Source organism: Rhinolophus sinicus, chromosome 14 (genome assembly GCF_057876585.1).
Source record: "Rhinolophus sinicus isolate RSI-liver-muscle chromosome 14, RSI-T2T, whole genome shotgun sequence".
Classification (NCBI taxonomy): Eukaryota; Metazoa; Chordata; class Mammalia; order Chiroptera; family Rhinolophidae; genus Rhinolophus; species Rhinolophus sinicus.
This window is the reverse complement of record NC_142514.1, coordinates 188,325,051-188,338,616: the sequence shown is the minus strand read 5'-3', so window position 1 is coordinate 188,338,616 and position 13,566 is coordinate 188,325,051. Positions and strand designations below refer to the sequence as shown.

General features: G+C 53.4%; 1 protein-coding gene across 3 annotated transcripts in view; it reads left to right on the top strand.

Moving 5' to 3' along the window:
- AP2A2 (adaptor related protein complex 2 subunit alpha 2) overlaps nt 1-13,566 on the top strand; it is a 65,798-nt gene that overhangs the window by 1,212 nt on the left and 51,020 nt on the right. The window lies entirely within an intron of this gene.

The following is a 13,566-nucleotide window of genomic DNA, read 5'->3' as shown; positions in this document are numbered from 1 at the left end:
CCTCTTTCTAGTAACGGAGCATTTAACCCAGCATTTTCCAAAATAGTGTGGGTTTTCACTTTGGGAGTGGGAATAGCGAAATCCGTGTCTTGCGGGGGCAGCAGCTCTGTGACCCCGGCCCTGGTTAAAATGACTCCTAACTCCGCAGGGAATCCGGCAGTGGCGGGTGGGATGGCTGTGGGGAAACTGCTCTGCCTCTGATCAGCGACATGCGTGTCCCCTCAGAGTGGAAAAATCCACACCCAAAGGTGGAAGAGGCCTGGAGGCCGGCCCGTGGGTCCCCAGTAAGTTTGGCTTTGGTGTGTAGAAACTCCTGCTGGTTTTCAGAGAATGTCCCTTTTATTAACTTGAAAAATAAACACAAAGCCAATTTCCTGTGTTTCAGTTATTCCTTGTTACCCACCAAATTGTTGACTGTGACTTTTTATTGCCTGAGGTTTAATGTAGATTTTGAAGAATGTCTGTAACCTCACCTTCTTAGGGGGCGTGGAGGACGCAGACTGTGGAATGTCTGTCCCCTCCCTCACTCTGCAAGAAATCAGAGTGGAAACACACCCTCAGTGCTTTTGCAAGTCGGGCAGTATTCTCTTTTTTCTCTTCCTTTGCGGTATAGTCACCCTGATGCACCTTGTGAAGCTGAGTGTGTGTGTCACTGTTTCAGGGGACCCCTTGAGCAAAGGCTTAGCAGCCTTAAATTAGCTGTGACGTCTGTCCTTCCATTTTGGAAGAAAACTGCACTGGGCAGCCGGCAGTTGAGATGGAACCCATTCTCTCAGGCAGCTAATCACCCACAGACGTGCTCTGTGCGAGTCTGCGTTTGACTAGAAGGTGCCTGCACGTAGTGAGGACTCGGCAGATACTTGTTGACTGGGGACCAGACTGTCCACCCCCCACTAATGTTTGGGCCCCCATCGTTTGTTGTGAGGGGCTGTCCTCTGGTGAGCAGTATCCCTGGTCCCTACTTACTAGATGCCTTAGTTGTGACAGCCGAAATGTTTCCAGACGTTGCCCTGGGGGCACAGTTGTCCCTGGTTGAGAGCCACTGCTGTAGTCCAGTAGATAAGACAGTCTCTTCCCTGAAGGAGGTTATGTAAGAAAGGGGGTCCTAATCCCTCTTGGGGGTCCGAGCCCAGGACTGTTCAATGTGGCGTCTTCCTCAGAAACACCTTTCTGACCTCACTGCCTGGTCACCTTCTCGCCAGCCACAGCTTCCCCTTCAGAGCAGTGTCATTCAGCTTGTGTGCCGTGCCCCCCTCCACTGAGCTCCCCTGGGTGGGGACCACGCCGCCTCTCACAGCGCCCAGCATGGGACCTGTGCCAAGGAGACAAGTGAGCCAGAAATCTCACGCAGGAGGTGATTGTCGCAGGAGGTGATTGTCGGCCGATTGTGTCCTCAGGGCAGGCCAAGGGCCGAGGTGTTCCTGGGACCGCAGGGGACGAGCGTGTCAGCAAACGTGGGCTGGTGGCGGACATGGCATTGGGGAACGAACCCGGCTGGAGCTGGCCTGAGCCTGACCCCTGGGGCAGGGAGAAGGGTCCCTGCTGCCCTTTTTGCCTGCCCGCCTTTGATTTTGTGTCTTACTATTTTCTTGTGAGGGTGATTGATGCAGGCAGACTCTGAAGAGGGCACTGAGCTGGCAACACAGGGCTGGACTCTGATCACCTCTGACCAGCTCCACAACCTGAAGCCACCGGCCACTGAGCCACAATTTCCTCAACTGACAGAGGAATGGATTTTGAGCGGAAGTCGCACTGACGTCTGCGTCAGTTCTGAAACTGCAGCTCCCTCCTACTGTTCTGAACTGGCTTAAGTTTTGCCTTTGCAGACCTTTATGAGTGTGCCCTGCATCCGCTGGCATTCACCTTGGTGGTCCACTCCCAGCCCACGGCTGGGGACTCAGACCTCAGCGTGGGCAGCGGTGAGCGTGCTGCAGCGTGTGGAGAGGGGCCCTGTCTCAGCTTGTGTGGCACAGGTAGCAAACTAATTCAGTGCTTCATAAAATTAACTTGACCCTTTCTGACCTACCTCAGCCCAGGGGCCCCTGCATCTAGCTAATGTGCATCTAGTGTGTGAGTTAATGAACTGTTTCTTTTTTAAATTGGCATTACAAAGTTTTAATCCTTTTATTAGGCCCAGTTTTTAATAATACTTTATTTTGAAACAAATATAGATTGATGGGAAGTTACAAAGAAATGGACAGGGAGGTCCCAGCACCCTTCACCCGGCCTCCTCTAAGGTGGCCATCTCACATAAAAGACAGTTTCAACACCAGGAAGCTGACGCTGGTTCAGTCTACCAGGCGTAGTCACATTTCACCGGCGTCTCAGCACTGACAAGTGTGTAGGTCCATGGACTTGAATCGTGTACTTTGTGTATCCCCACCTCCATCAAGATACAGAGCTGCCCCATCTTCACAAAGCCCCTCCCAGGGGTGCTACCCCGTTCCCCGCCCCCACCCAGTGATGTGTTCTCCATGCTGCGTCACATCTCAGGGGTGCTGTGTGGTGTGTCCTGTTGACGTGGCTTTTCTCACTCAGCACAGTCCCCTTGAGGCCCTTTCAGACTGTTGCATTGATTGACATTACTATATCCAGGCAGTCTCAAGGAAAACGAAACAACTGCTGAAATGGGGACAAATAAAGGTTATTTGCTGTTCACTTATTTTGGAACTTTTGTTTGCTTTTATATGTGTGATGTATCGGTGAAGGACAGTCATAGACAGTTGACCCTTGAGCAGCGCAGAGGTTAGGGGTGCCTACCCCCCCCACAGTTGATGATCCCAGTATAACTTTTTTTTTTTTTAAAGACGTATTTTTTTTTTTTTTAGTTGGGGAAGGGGAACAGGACTTTGTTGGGGAACAGTGTGCACTTCCAGGACTTTTTCCAAGTCAAGTTGTTGTCCTTTCAGTCTTAGTTGTGGAGGGCACAGCTCAGCTCCAGGTCCAGTTGCCGTTGCTAGTTGCAGGGGGTGCAGCCCACCATCCCTTGCGGGAGTCGAGGAACTGAACAGGCAACCTTGTGGTTGAGAGGACGCGCTCCAACCAACTGAGCCATCCAGGAGCTCAGCGGCAGTTCAGCTCAAGGTGCCGTGTTCAATCTTAGTTGCAGGGGGCGCTGCCCACCATCCCTTGCGGGACTCGAGGAATTGAACTGGCAACCTTGTGGCTGAGAGCCCACTGGCCCATGTGGGAATCGAACTGGCAGCCTTCGGAGTTATGAGCACAGAGCTCTATCTGCCTGAGCCACCGGGCCGGCCCCCAGTATAACTTTTGACTCCCCAAAACTTACCTGCAGTCGTGCGTCAGTATCCTGGGGGATGGGTTCCAGAACCTTCGTGGATACCCAGACCTGCAGGTGCTCAAGTCCCTCATAAAATGGGGTAGAACAATGTGCGAGTCGGCCCTTTACATCCATAAATGCCCAACCATGATGCGAAACCTGGGACAGGGAGGGCCAACTGTCTGTTTGTGGAAAACCACGTGTAAGTGGACTGCACAGCTCAAGCCTGCACTGTCCAAGGGTCAGCTGTGTGACAGCCTTCGTTTTCATGCATTCCTGTTGACATGGCAACACTGAAACGTCATTGGGAATGGAGACCATGGCTGAAAATGTTGTCAGGCTCAGAACTGACCGCAAAGTCATCAGGACTGTAGTGGAAGGGGAGAAGTGATAGTTCTTTCTTTCTTTATTTTTTTTAAAGATTTTATTGGGGAAGGGGAACAGGACTTTGTTGGGGAACAGTGTGCACTTCCAGGATTTTTTTCCAAGTCAAGTTGTTGTCCTTTCAATCTTAGTTGTGGAGGGTGCCGTTCAGCTTCAAGTTGTTGTCCTTTCCATCTTAGTTGTGGAGCGCGCAGCTCAGCTCCAGGTCCAGTTGCCGTTGCTAGTTGCAGGGGGTGCAGCCCACCATCCCTTGCGGGAGTCGAGGAACTGAACAGGCAACCTTGTGGTTGAGAGCCCACTGGCCCATGTGGGAATCGAACCGGCAGCCTTCGGAGTTAGGAGCATGGAGCTCTAACCGCCTGAGCCACTGGGCTGGCTTGATAGGTCTTTATTCTTGTGAGACCAGTCACGTTGCCAGTGGGCAGGAAATTGCCATTTATTCCTCTGTGCTGGGTGGGGGGGTGCTGGGCAGCACAGATGCTTGCAGGCATTTTATTTCAGCCCTCCAGGCACTCACTCAAATGAAGGGAAACAAGTGGAGAGGTGCAATTAGCCATTTGGCAAAAAACCCAATTTCCCACGTGCTTGGAGAAAGCCCGCAATTTTGCTGCGGGCGCACTGATAACTTAGTAGAATAATTATCAGTGCTCTGCTCCTTGTGGTCCTCACCAAACCTGCTCCCTCCCAGTTTGTTCACTTTGTTGGAATTTGGCACCCCTTTGCATTATATTTTAGCCTGACGAAAGTTAAAAATTATTTGTTCATAAAATCCATTTCTTATGAGTCATAAATTGGACACGGAGAAATTGAGCATAAAAATTTAAATTCAGCTGAAACTTCAGTGTAAAAATTAAACATAAAGTTGGTATTTGATTTTCCTGCATAGTAATATGTAGAGCTCAGAATCAGAGTTTGTCAGTCTGCTTTTTAACTTTTAAAGTTAAAAAATGTCAGGTTCATTTTAGTCTTGACTGTACTTTGAAAAAATGCTGACTTTTTGAAAAAGAGTGCTCTTCTTGCACATTTTCTTTTGCACTCTTCTGCACAATTTGTATTCCTAGAAACTGATTAAGGAAGTTCGTGATGGAGGGTAAGAGGAGGATGAGCCATCAGGCGCAGGAAGAAGCAGGCATTTGGTCCAGGTTGGATTTCTCCTGCCACAGTTGGGTTTTGCTGCTTCTAGGAATATCCGTGTGTTCCTTCTGGCTCCTCTGAAGTGGGGGTCACTCACTTATGCCAAGTTGACATGTCCAGGTGATAAGTGTATTCTCATGTCGGATACCTAGCATTGCTTTTCTTTCCTCTTAAAATGGTTTTCACTCTGTTTTTTGGCAACCGTGTATGTCAGGATTTTGTAGTTGCACAGTTATTGGAAAGGCTGTCTTTGTGGGATTAAATGGCATTTACTTGGCTTTTAAAATATCAAATAGAGTTAGACCAGAGGGGCAGATTGAGTGTGATTTAGATTTAGGAAGCGGTGTTTTGCACTAATATGAATAGAGTGTGACTCTGGTGTGAGCTGAGTGGGATGGGCTCTGAGGTCCACGGAATGTCACCTGATCATTTTGCGGTTTCTTGGGCATGAGGCCATCCTCCCTTTGATTAAATTTCTGAATGTATAAGGCTCCCAGAACTAAAAGTCTTTTTGTAAGTGTGTGGTGAATCTGTATGGCAGAAACGCTGGCCCTGCACTGCCCTGAAGCTCTGTGTGGCCTCCCTGCCTGTGGGGGTATCCACGAGGGCGTGTTCGCAGGACGTGGAGGTGGGGCCGGTGGACCATGGTGGCCGTGCACCGTGCTGCTTCCTACAGTTTGAGCAGTGGAAGCAACAGTTGAGCAATGGCCCCCTAGGGAGCTTGCGGACCAATGGGGAGAGGAGTCCCTGCCAGTGCAGCACCCGACTGAGCATCTGTGTGTTCATTTGATTTTCCTGAACACACACTGGGGGATAAGAGGGCGTTGGGGACGGGCCCTTGCCCTGAAGGGGTCTCCGATTTGGACGTGGTAGGTCCTTGCAGGAGGGCAGAGAGGACACCAGAGGCACAGGTGCATCTGGGGAAGATCGTCCACACGAGACTCTGGGCGCTTCCTGGCTGCCTGTGGCCTTGGCAAGCATTCTCCTTCTGTGAAAGGGCGTCTGGTCATCCCCGCTCCATCCAGTGAGATGAAATGACGCAGGGACGTAGGAATGGCACCCTTGACTCCTGCCCCCTCCCCTGGGTCAGCACAGTCCCACCTGACTGAAGCCCCCCCTGAGGTTTGGCATCGCAACCACTAGTGTGGCAGTCGAAAGTTGATGGCTTCGTCAGCTTACGGTGCAGTACGAAGTAAGTGGAATAACTCCCCAGCTTAACAAAACAAATTGAGTGTGCACTCACACGAAAACAGGTCACGGGATGTGTGAGACAGACGACGGGACTGTGTTTTCCGATCCTGGCATCTGCCTTCTTCAGGGTCTTCCTGGCTCTGGTGTGAAAGCTGACAGCGTTGAAATGTGTCATTGTCCTGGGAAGAATTCCCGGGTGGAGAGGTTTGAGTGGGTGTCCCGTAGTCGTGGGCACTGAGGCTGACATGAGACTGGTTCTGTGCTCTGGTGGCGAGGGATGCAAGGGCTCGGCCGGGGCACAGGGGGTGGCTGGGGCGCAGGGGTGTCTGCAGTGCAGGGGGTGGCCAGGGTGCAGGGGTGTCTGCAGTGCAGGGGTGGCCGGGGTGCAGGGGTGTCTGCGGTGCAGGGGGTGGCCAGGGTGCAGGGGTGGCCGGCATGCCAGGAGGAAGTGGCCTGTCTTCAGGGAGTGCCCTGGAGACTCAGGTGGGAGAAGACCAACAAGAGTGGGGCGACACCAGGCACAGGCCACCAGGGGAGAGACGCCCAGACTGCTGCCCTCGCCCACAGCACAGTTTGAACTTGGAGACACTCTGGTCCCTGCCTGCCTTCACACGCCACTTCCTGCCAGCTCTTCCTGTGTTTTCCTTCAGCACTGTTGGCAGAGCAGAGTGAGGCGGGTGCCATAGTCACCCAGTAATGAGAGTGGGAAGTGGGGTCATAGAGGCTTCTGGGGGAGCCGCTGCGTGTAGGGCTGAGTCCAGTGGGCTGGCGCCTGCACTTTGCCTTCTGGGGCTGTGGGGGTGCTGTGGCTTAGAGGAGGGCGGTGATGCACCCACATCTGCCCTGTGCCCTGTAGCGACGAGGCCGACACCCTCCCCCTGGCTGGGCTCTGCCCCTTGGGCTCCTTCCCTCTCGGGCCGCAGGGGCCTTGGAGCCGCAGTGGAGTGGCTGACAGAACTTGTGGCCAGTGGTTCGGGTCAGATCCTGGCTGGGTTCCCTTGCTGTCGCCTTTGCACGCTGGGCTCTGTAGAGCCCGCAGTTTAACCGGGGAGCCCTGGGCTGTGCTGCATGACGCCCACCCTCCTGCAGTCCTTCATTCCTTCCCGCCTACCCCGGGTTTGGTGTTTGTCCCCGGATTGCTTCACCGTGTGGAGGCCGCTTCCACGTTGGCTGGCCTGGGTTTTCTGTGTCTTTCTTACTTTTAAAAGCTCTTCTGGTGGCGACAGGGGTGTCACGAGGATTAGGGACTCATGTGCCTGAAGCATTTTGCCTCCTTAGGGGGTGTGCTGTGTTGGGGTTTATATTTTGCATTTTCTGTGACCAGCTTTCCTTCTTGTGATGTGGTTCGGTGAGTAATTATGTGTTTCTGTTGCAGCTTAGGAAGCAGTAGACAGGCCACTAAACTGATGTCGAATGGCCTTTCGAAGCAGCCATTAGAAAAACCAGCAAGGAAACGAGTATGGGACACTTTTGGGTGCGTTTTTTACTATTGAAACATACGTTGTGGAGCTGTTTTTGTCACGTGCAGTACAGCTGGCTCAGAACCTGACTCTGCACTCGGCGTGCCCACAAGTGTCTCCCGGGGCTGAGTCAGGCGGAGTTGTGCGGGCGCGTCCAGAGCCGTCCTACAGCCCCGCAGCCTCGGCATGCGGCTGCCCTTCCATTCGGTCCCGGGCGCCAGGTACTTACCCGCCATTTGCGGTGTCATTACTTGGAGCGCAGAGTGTGGAGAAGAGGCAGGTGGGACGGGGGTGGGGGAGGGACCTCTGGTGCCCAGTCGTGCCGTCCCTGGGGACTGGCCTTTCTGAGACTGCTGTCCTGGGCATGGGGTGTGGGCGCCTTGCACGGAGCTGGTGCCCGAGCGGCAGGAGCTGCTCTGTGCTGGGCGCTGTGTCTGGTGTGTGTTGTCTGATGCAGCAGTGCTGTAGCACGAGCGTCAACCTGTCTTCACACAGAGTAGTCGAGAAAACACCGTGGTAAATACCGCGTTCTTAGTGTTTTCTGTAATTCTGATACAGCCCTAAGAGGGAAGGGCGTTTTGAAGGTGTGTGTTTCAAAATTTCTTTATTTTTCCAACATACTTGTTCAGTTACGTCAGGCATTTTCTGACATAATTGTACAATTCATCTGAAAAATCTGTGGGGTGCCTGCTGTGTGCCAGGCATTATTCTAGGCACTGGGGAGTCAATGGTTAGCCAAGTGGACAAGGTCCATGCCCTTCCAGAACTTAGCTCTTGTGAGACTAGATGGAACAACTGAGAACAACCTACGTATGTCTACCTCTCCCTCCATCTGTCCATCTGTGGTGGAGGACATGAAGTAGGGGAGGGGAATAGAGGCGTGGCAGGGTCCAGCTTCTCAGAAGGTCAGGTTAGGTCCATTTAAGGAAGCTCGTAGGGGACAGGGCAGCGAGCCACGGGAAACTCAGGAGAACGTGCTGCAGGCAGCAGTGTGGAGGCCCTCAGGTGAGTGCAGATGGCTCGGGCTGGGTCAGAGGGAGCGGAGGCCGCAGGAATGGAGGGCAGGTCGCCTCAGGCCTTGCAAAACTTCCTTGGAGGTGTTTACAGGAGTGATCTGACCCAAATTACTTCTGCTTTTTGTAAGTAATTTGGTTTATTACGTATAAATAAGCTTCTGCACTGATAATGGACAGTGGGGCAGGGTTGAAGTGGGGAGGCAGTGGGTGATTATTGTGTTAACCATGGGAGTGATGCTTCTCCGATGGCATGGGGACACATGAGGAGGCAGGAGGGCACCTTGTCCCTGTACTTTGTTCCAGGACACTAAAGGGGCTGCCCTGGGTCTTAGGCGCATTGCTTCCAGATGGAGCCGTGCGGCTTTCTATCGATGCTGTAACAACTAAACCAGCATTCCTATGTTGGCTCATGTGTGCACGCACGTGCGTGTGTGCATGTGTGTGCATGTGTGTATATGTGCGCACGTGTGTATGTGTGTGGGTGCCTCGCGTGTGCGCGAGGTGCATGTGTGCGTGCATGTGTGTATATGTGCACACACGTGTGTGTGTGGGTGCCTTGCGCATGTGCACGTGCATGTGTGTATATGTGCACACACATGTGTATGTGTGTGGGTGCCTGTGTGCATGTGCATGCGTGTGTGCACACCCACTGGAGCTGCACAGCCGCGTGCTCAGCAGTGCCTGCATGTGAGGTGGCTCTTGGCTCCAGCTGCTTTTACTTACCGGCTTTCCAAACATTGGTGTCAGTTTATGACGAGCCTTGTAACTTTCTGCATGTTCCTTGTTCTTGGGGCTTGAGCTGCTGAGAACAGTGGGTTAATAGCTTTCGTCAAATGTTTCAAATTTGGCTGTTATTTGTTCAGCTCGTCTTCTGTCCCTTCCCGCCTTTGGGGTCCCAGTGCCGTGCCTGTTAGGCTGCCTGAAGGGGCCCCACCCCCACAGCTCCCTGCCCTCTGTTCCTTGTTCAGTCCAGTTTGCTCTGTTTCCTTTGGGACCTTCTCTGCTGTGTGTGATACCTGATCTAGTAACCTGGGCTACGTAGGTTTCACCTCAGACCTTGCATCTCTCACTCCTTGTGCTTCTTATGTTGTCTGTATCTCTTAACATACTTCCATCTCTCCCACCTCCGTGAGTCTGTGGAACATAGTCCTGTTTTACTGTCCTTACCGCCTGAGTCTGTCACCTGTGTCATTTCTGGGTCCATTTCTATTGTTTTTTTCTCCTACTCATTACAGGTCGTAGTTTCCTGTTTCTTTACATGCCTAGTAATGTTTTATTGGATGCCAGGCATTGTGAATTTCACCATGTCATCCTGAGTATGTTTCTATGTCTTTATTCTTGAGCTTTGTTCTGGGACGAAGCTATTTGGGAGCAGTTTGGTCCTTGTAAGGAGTGACCAAGCAGCCTTTAGCCTGGGGCTCACTCACCCCACTCCTGAGGGTAGCACCCCTTCTCAGAACTCTGGGTGCCTTGGGTTTCGAGTTTTCCCGTCAGGCCTGCTGGCCCCCTTCTTGCAGGGCCCTTCCCATGGTGTGAACAGGAGCAGGGGCAGTCAGTGAGCAGGCAGGCCGGGCTTTCTGTGCTCTGCCCTCCTGGCAGCAGGCCCCACGCCTGGTCTGTCGTCGCTTGCTTCAGAGAGACCCTCGGGCTGTTGGCCCCCCGCCCCTCCTCCTCCGGCAGTAAGCTGGGGCAGTTGCAAGGCTCATCTTGTTCTCTGTCCCTCAGTGAGCACTGTCTTCCATCGTCTGCTGTCCAGTGTCTGAAAACTGCCGTTTCATCTCGTTGTCCAGCTTGTAATTGCTAAAGTGGGAGGAGAAGTCCTGTCCCTGCTTCTGGCAGTGGGTTTTGGGGAGAGAGGCTGGTTCTGCGCTTAGATATCCAGAACTGGAGTTCCGAAAAGAGGGCTGGGCTGGAGGTAAAAGTGTGGGGCTTCGCTGAGAGATGGCATTTAAAGCCATGATGACACTGGGGAGCTCACCAAGGGAGGGAATGCCAGCCACCAAAACGTGGCTTCACTCCCTCAGGCGTCCCGTGAGGGGACATGCTTCCACGTACGCCCCCTCGTGGACTGCATGGCAGTACTTAGCAGTACTACTGTGATTCTCCCTCTCACAGGTGAGGGGCTCAGGGTCGCGGCCCAATCACAAGGCTGCTGGGAGGTGACAGAGCGGGTGGGGGTGAGTCCCGGGCTGGGCTGCTGGGCTGCTGGGCTGCAGTCTCCTCTCTGGACCACAGTGCTGTGCCCAAGCTCCAGGCCGAGGCCCCCCCAGGTGGCGGAGCTGGCCAGGTGGGTCCGGGCAGCCGGTCCAGCGGGGGTCCACCTGATGGGGAGGCTTAAGGGAGAATAGTTGGCAAACGTGGGTCAATTCCTAGGAATTTTGTTGTAAAGAGGAAAGCAGCCAGATGGTGACTGCCGAGGGCCAAGGCCATGTGGCTTTCTGTTGCCGCTGTAACAAATAAACCAGCATTCCTTGTTGGCTCGTGTCCTGTCCGCCAGAAGCCGCACAGCCTGTCCCTGGTGGGGGCCCTGCCTAGAGTCTCTCAGGCCCAAATCGAGGTGTCCCCAGAGCTGCTTCCGCTCAGTCCTGCAGCATGGGTCTGAGGTCTACTGTCCTAGCGACTGAACCCAACTGTAACCGTCCAGTCTCAGGTCCTAGGGCCCCTCTGGGATTCCCTTTCAAGATGGGGCTCTCTATCTCCCTCCCCAGCCCGTCTCCTCCGCCATGCAGAGTTCTCTGCATGCGGCTCAGGGCTCCGGGACTAGACGGGCCACCTGCATGACGCAGGATGACCCCAGCCTGACTGACCCTGGCAGTGTTCCTTAGGGCCTGGAAGAAAACTCCCAGGATCCTAGTGTTAGGGCGTGGCGTCTTTGGGGGGCACTCTGCCTATCACAGTGGGGTCAGGAAGGTTTTTTTTTAAGGTCATTTCATCTGTTCAACAAATTTCCTGAGTGCTGGTTTTTCACAGAGAGCAAAACAGTCAAGAACCCCTCACGTGTTGTACATTCTAGAGAGGTGGACATAAACTAAATAGGTGTAATGAGCAGAACTTTACAAACTATATTAAGGGGAAGTAAAGCAGGAAAGGGGGTTGCAGTTTAGACGGTGTTGCTGGGGGTCCAACGTGCCCCGGGGTGCTGGCGGACGGGTAGGGGGGCCAGTGTGGCTGGACTAGGAGTTGGGGAGAGAGCCTGGGATGTGAGCGCTGGGTGAGCGGGGAGGCGGATGGGCCATTACGACAATGCTGGCTTTCCTCTGCGTCACATGTGGAGCCAGTGGACGGTGAGCAGAGAGGGGACTCACCTTCGGGAAGGGTTCCTCCGACTGACTGAACACTGTGTGGAGGAGGGGAGGGCAGAGGAAGCAGGAGGGGAGGGCAGAGGAAGCGGGCAGTCCCGTTGGGAGGCTCTGAACCAGGGGAGACAGGAGGACCCTCGGGAGCTGGGGGACTAGAGCCTGTTTGCAGGCTGAGCAGAGAAGGGCCCTGGGGAAGTGGAGGGTGGAGAGAAGCAGAGGTTCAGCCGCTGTCTTGCAGGTGGGGTAGGCTCACCAGCTGCCAGTGGGGAGGGAGGAGGTGCAGGGAAGCGTCGGGGCTTCGGGAGTGAGCCAGCCCAGCGCCTGGGTGACTGGGTGTGTGGTTTCGCCAGGCTCAGGCACCAGGTGGTCAGGATTTGGGTTCAGCAGGGAGGAGTTGGGTCAGGGCGCGGTTTCTGTGATGGGATTGAAGTCGTTTCAGGAGGGGTGAGGACAGGGAGGGGACAGAGAGTGTGTCTGCCATCAGGCATCATCGTAGGTCCTGGCGGGCGCCATGGGTTTGCTCTCCTGGTGGAGTGAGCGGAAGGTTGGGGCTGGAGGGATACGTGCACCAGACTGTGGGAAGAGCCAGGCCAGGGCAGCGGGTGGGTGGCTTCTCTCGGAGAGGGCGTGGGGCTGCTGAGTAATTCGGCAGGTCTTCCCAGCTGCAGTCGTTTTTATCTTCTTTTTCTAGGCTTGCCCTTAGTGAAATGTGTAAAAGCATTTAGAAACATAAAGGCAGGAACATAGTCTGAGAAGTTACCAGTCACACACGACCCCTCCCTCACCCCCGTTCCTGAATCTCAGAGTCAGTTGTTTCCATTTCACAGCCATTTCTTCTCATATTCACTTTAAAGATGTGATGACTTGCTGATTCTAAATTGCATGTTCGTACCATTTATAGGTGTTTTCCCATCTCTGTCTGCTCTCGGTCTGTGCCCGTCTGCATCCGTGCACCTGGGAAAGTGCCTGGGAGGAAAAATTGTCCTGGGATTTTGTGTTTTTCAAAAAAGAAAAAAGTGTGTCTTTTACCTTCATGCTTGAGGATTTGGCTGGGGTAGAATTCGAGGCTGGAAATGACTTTTCCTCAGTTTTGAAGGCGTGGCTGTCCTGTTAGTGTCCAGTGATGTGACGCTGTAAGATGCGGCCCCACATGTGGCATTCAGTGGCCTTGTGCTTGGTGTGGGGCGTTATTTGGCTGGGGTAGAATTCGAGGCTGGAAATGACTTTTCCTCAGTTTTGAAGGCGTGGCTGTCCTGTTAGTGTCCAGTGATGTGACGCTGTAAGATGCGGCCCCACATGTGGCATTCAGTGGCCTTGTGCTTGGTGTGGGGCGTTCTTGTTTTGTTCTCTGTAATTCCCTCTCCCCTTCTCTTTCTCAGCCACCCTCCAGTGCAGCGGAATGCGGACCTCTCGCCTCACATCTTCTCTCTTTATCTCATTTTTCATTTCTTTGTCCTGTGGTGTCTGTTGTCTGAGACTCGGCTTGGTCCTCTAGCTTTCTTTGGAACTTTGAATTTCTGCTCTTGCTTTTATAAGTTGAGGGCTGTCACATTGTCCGAGTGCTCCTTCTTTGGGTGGCATCTGGTTCTGAAAGCTGTGTTTTCTCTTACTTATGGGAGAGTGTTCATTATTTTGGGGCTTCCTTCTCTGCATGGCCTCTTTGCTCTGAATTCCTTTTCTGTAGGTTTGTTTCCGTGTCTGGCTCATGCCATGAGACCTTTCCAGATGCCTGGTGGTCGGTGTCAGTCATTCACGTGTATCAGCTTGGGCCACCCACTGTGGGCTTGGCTTTGGCCGGAGGC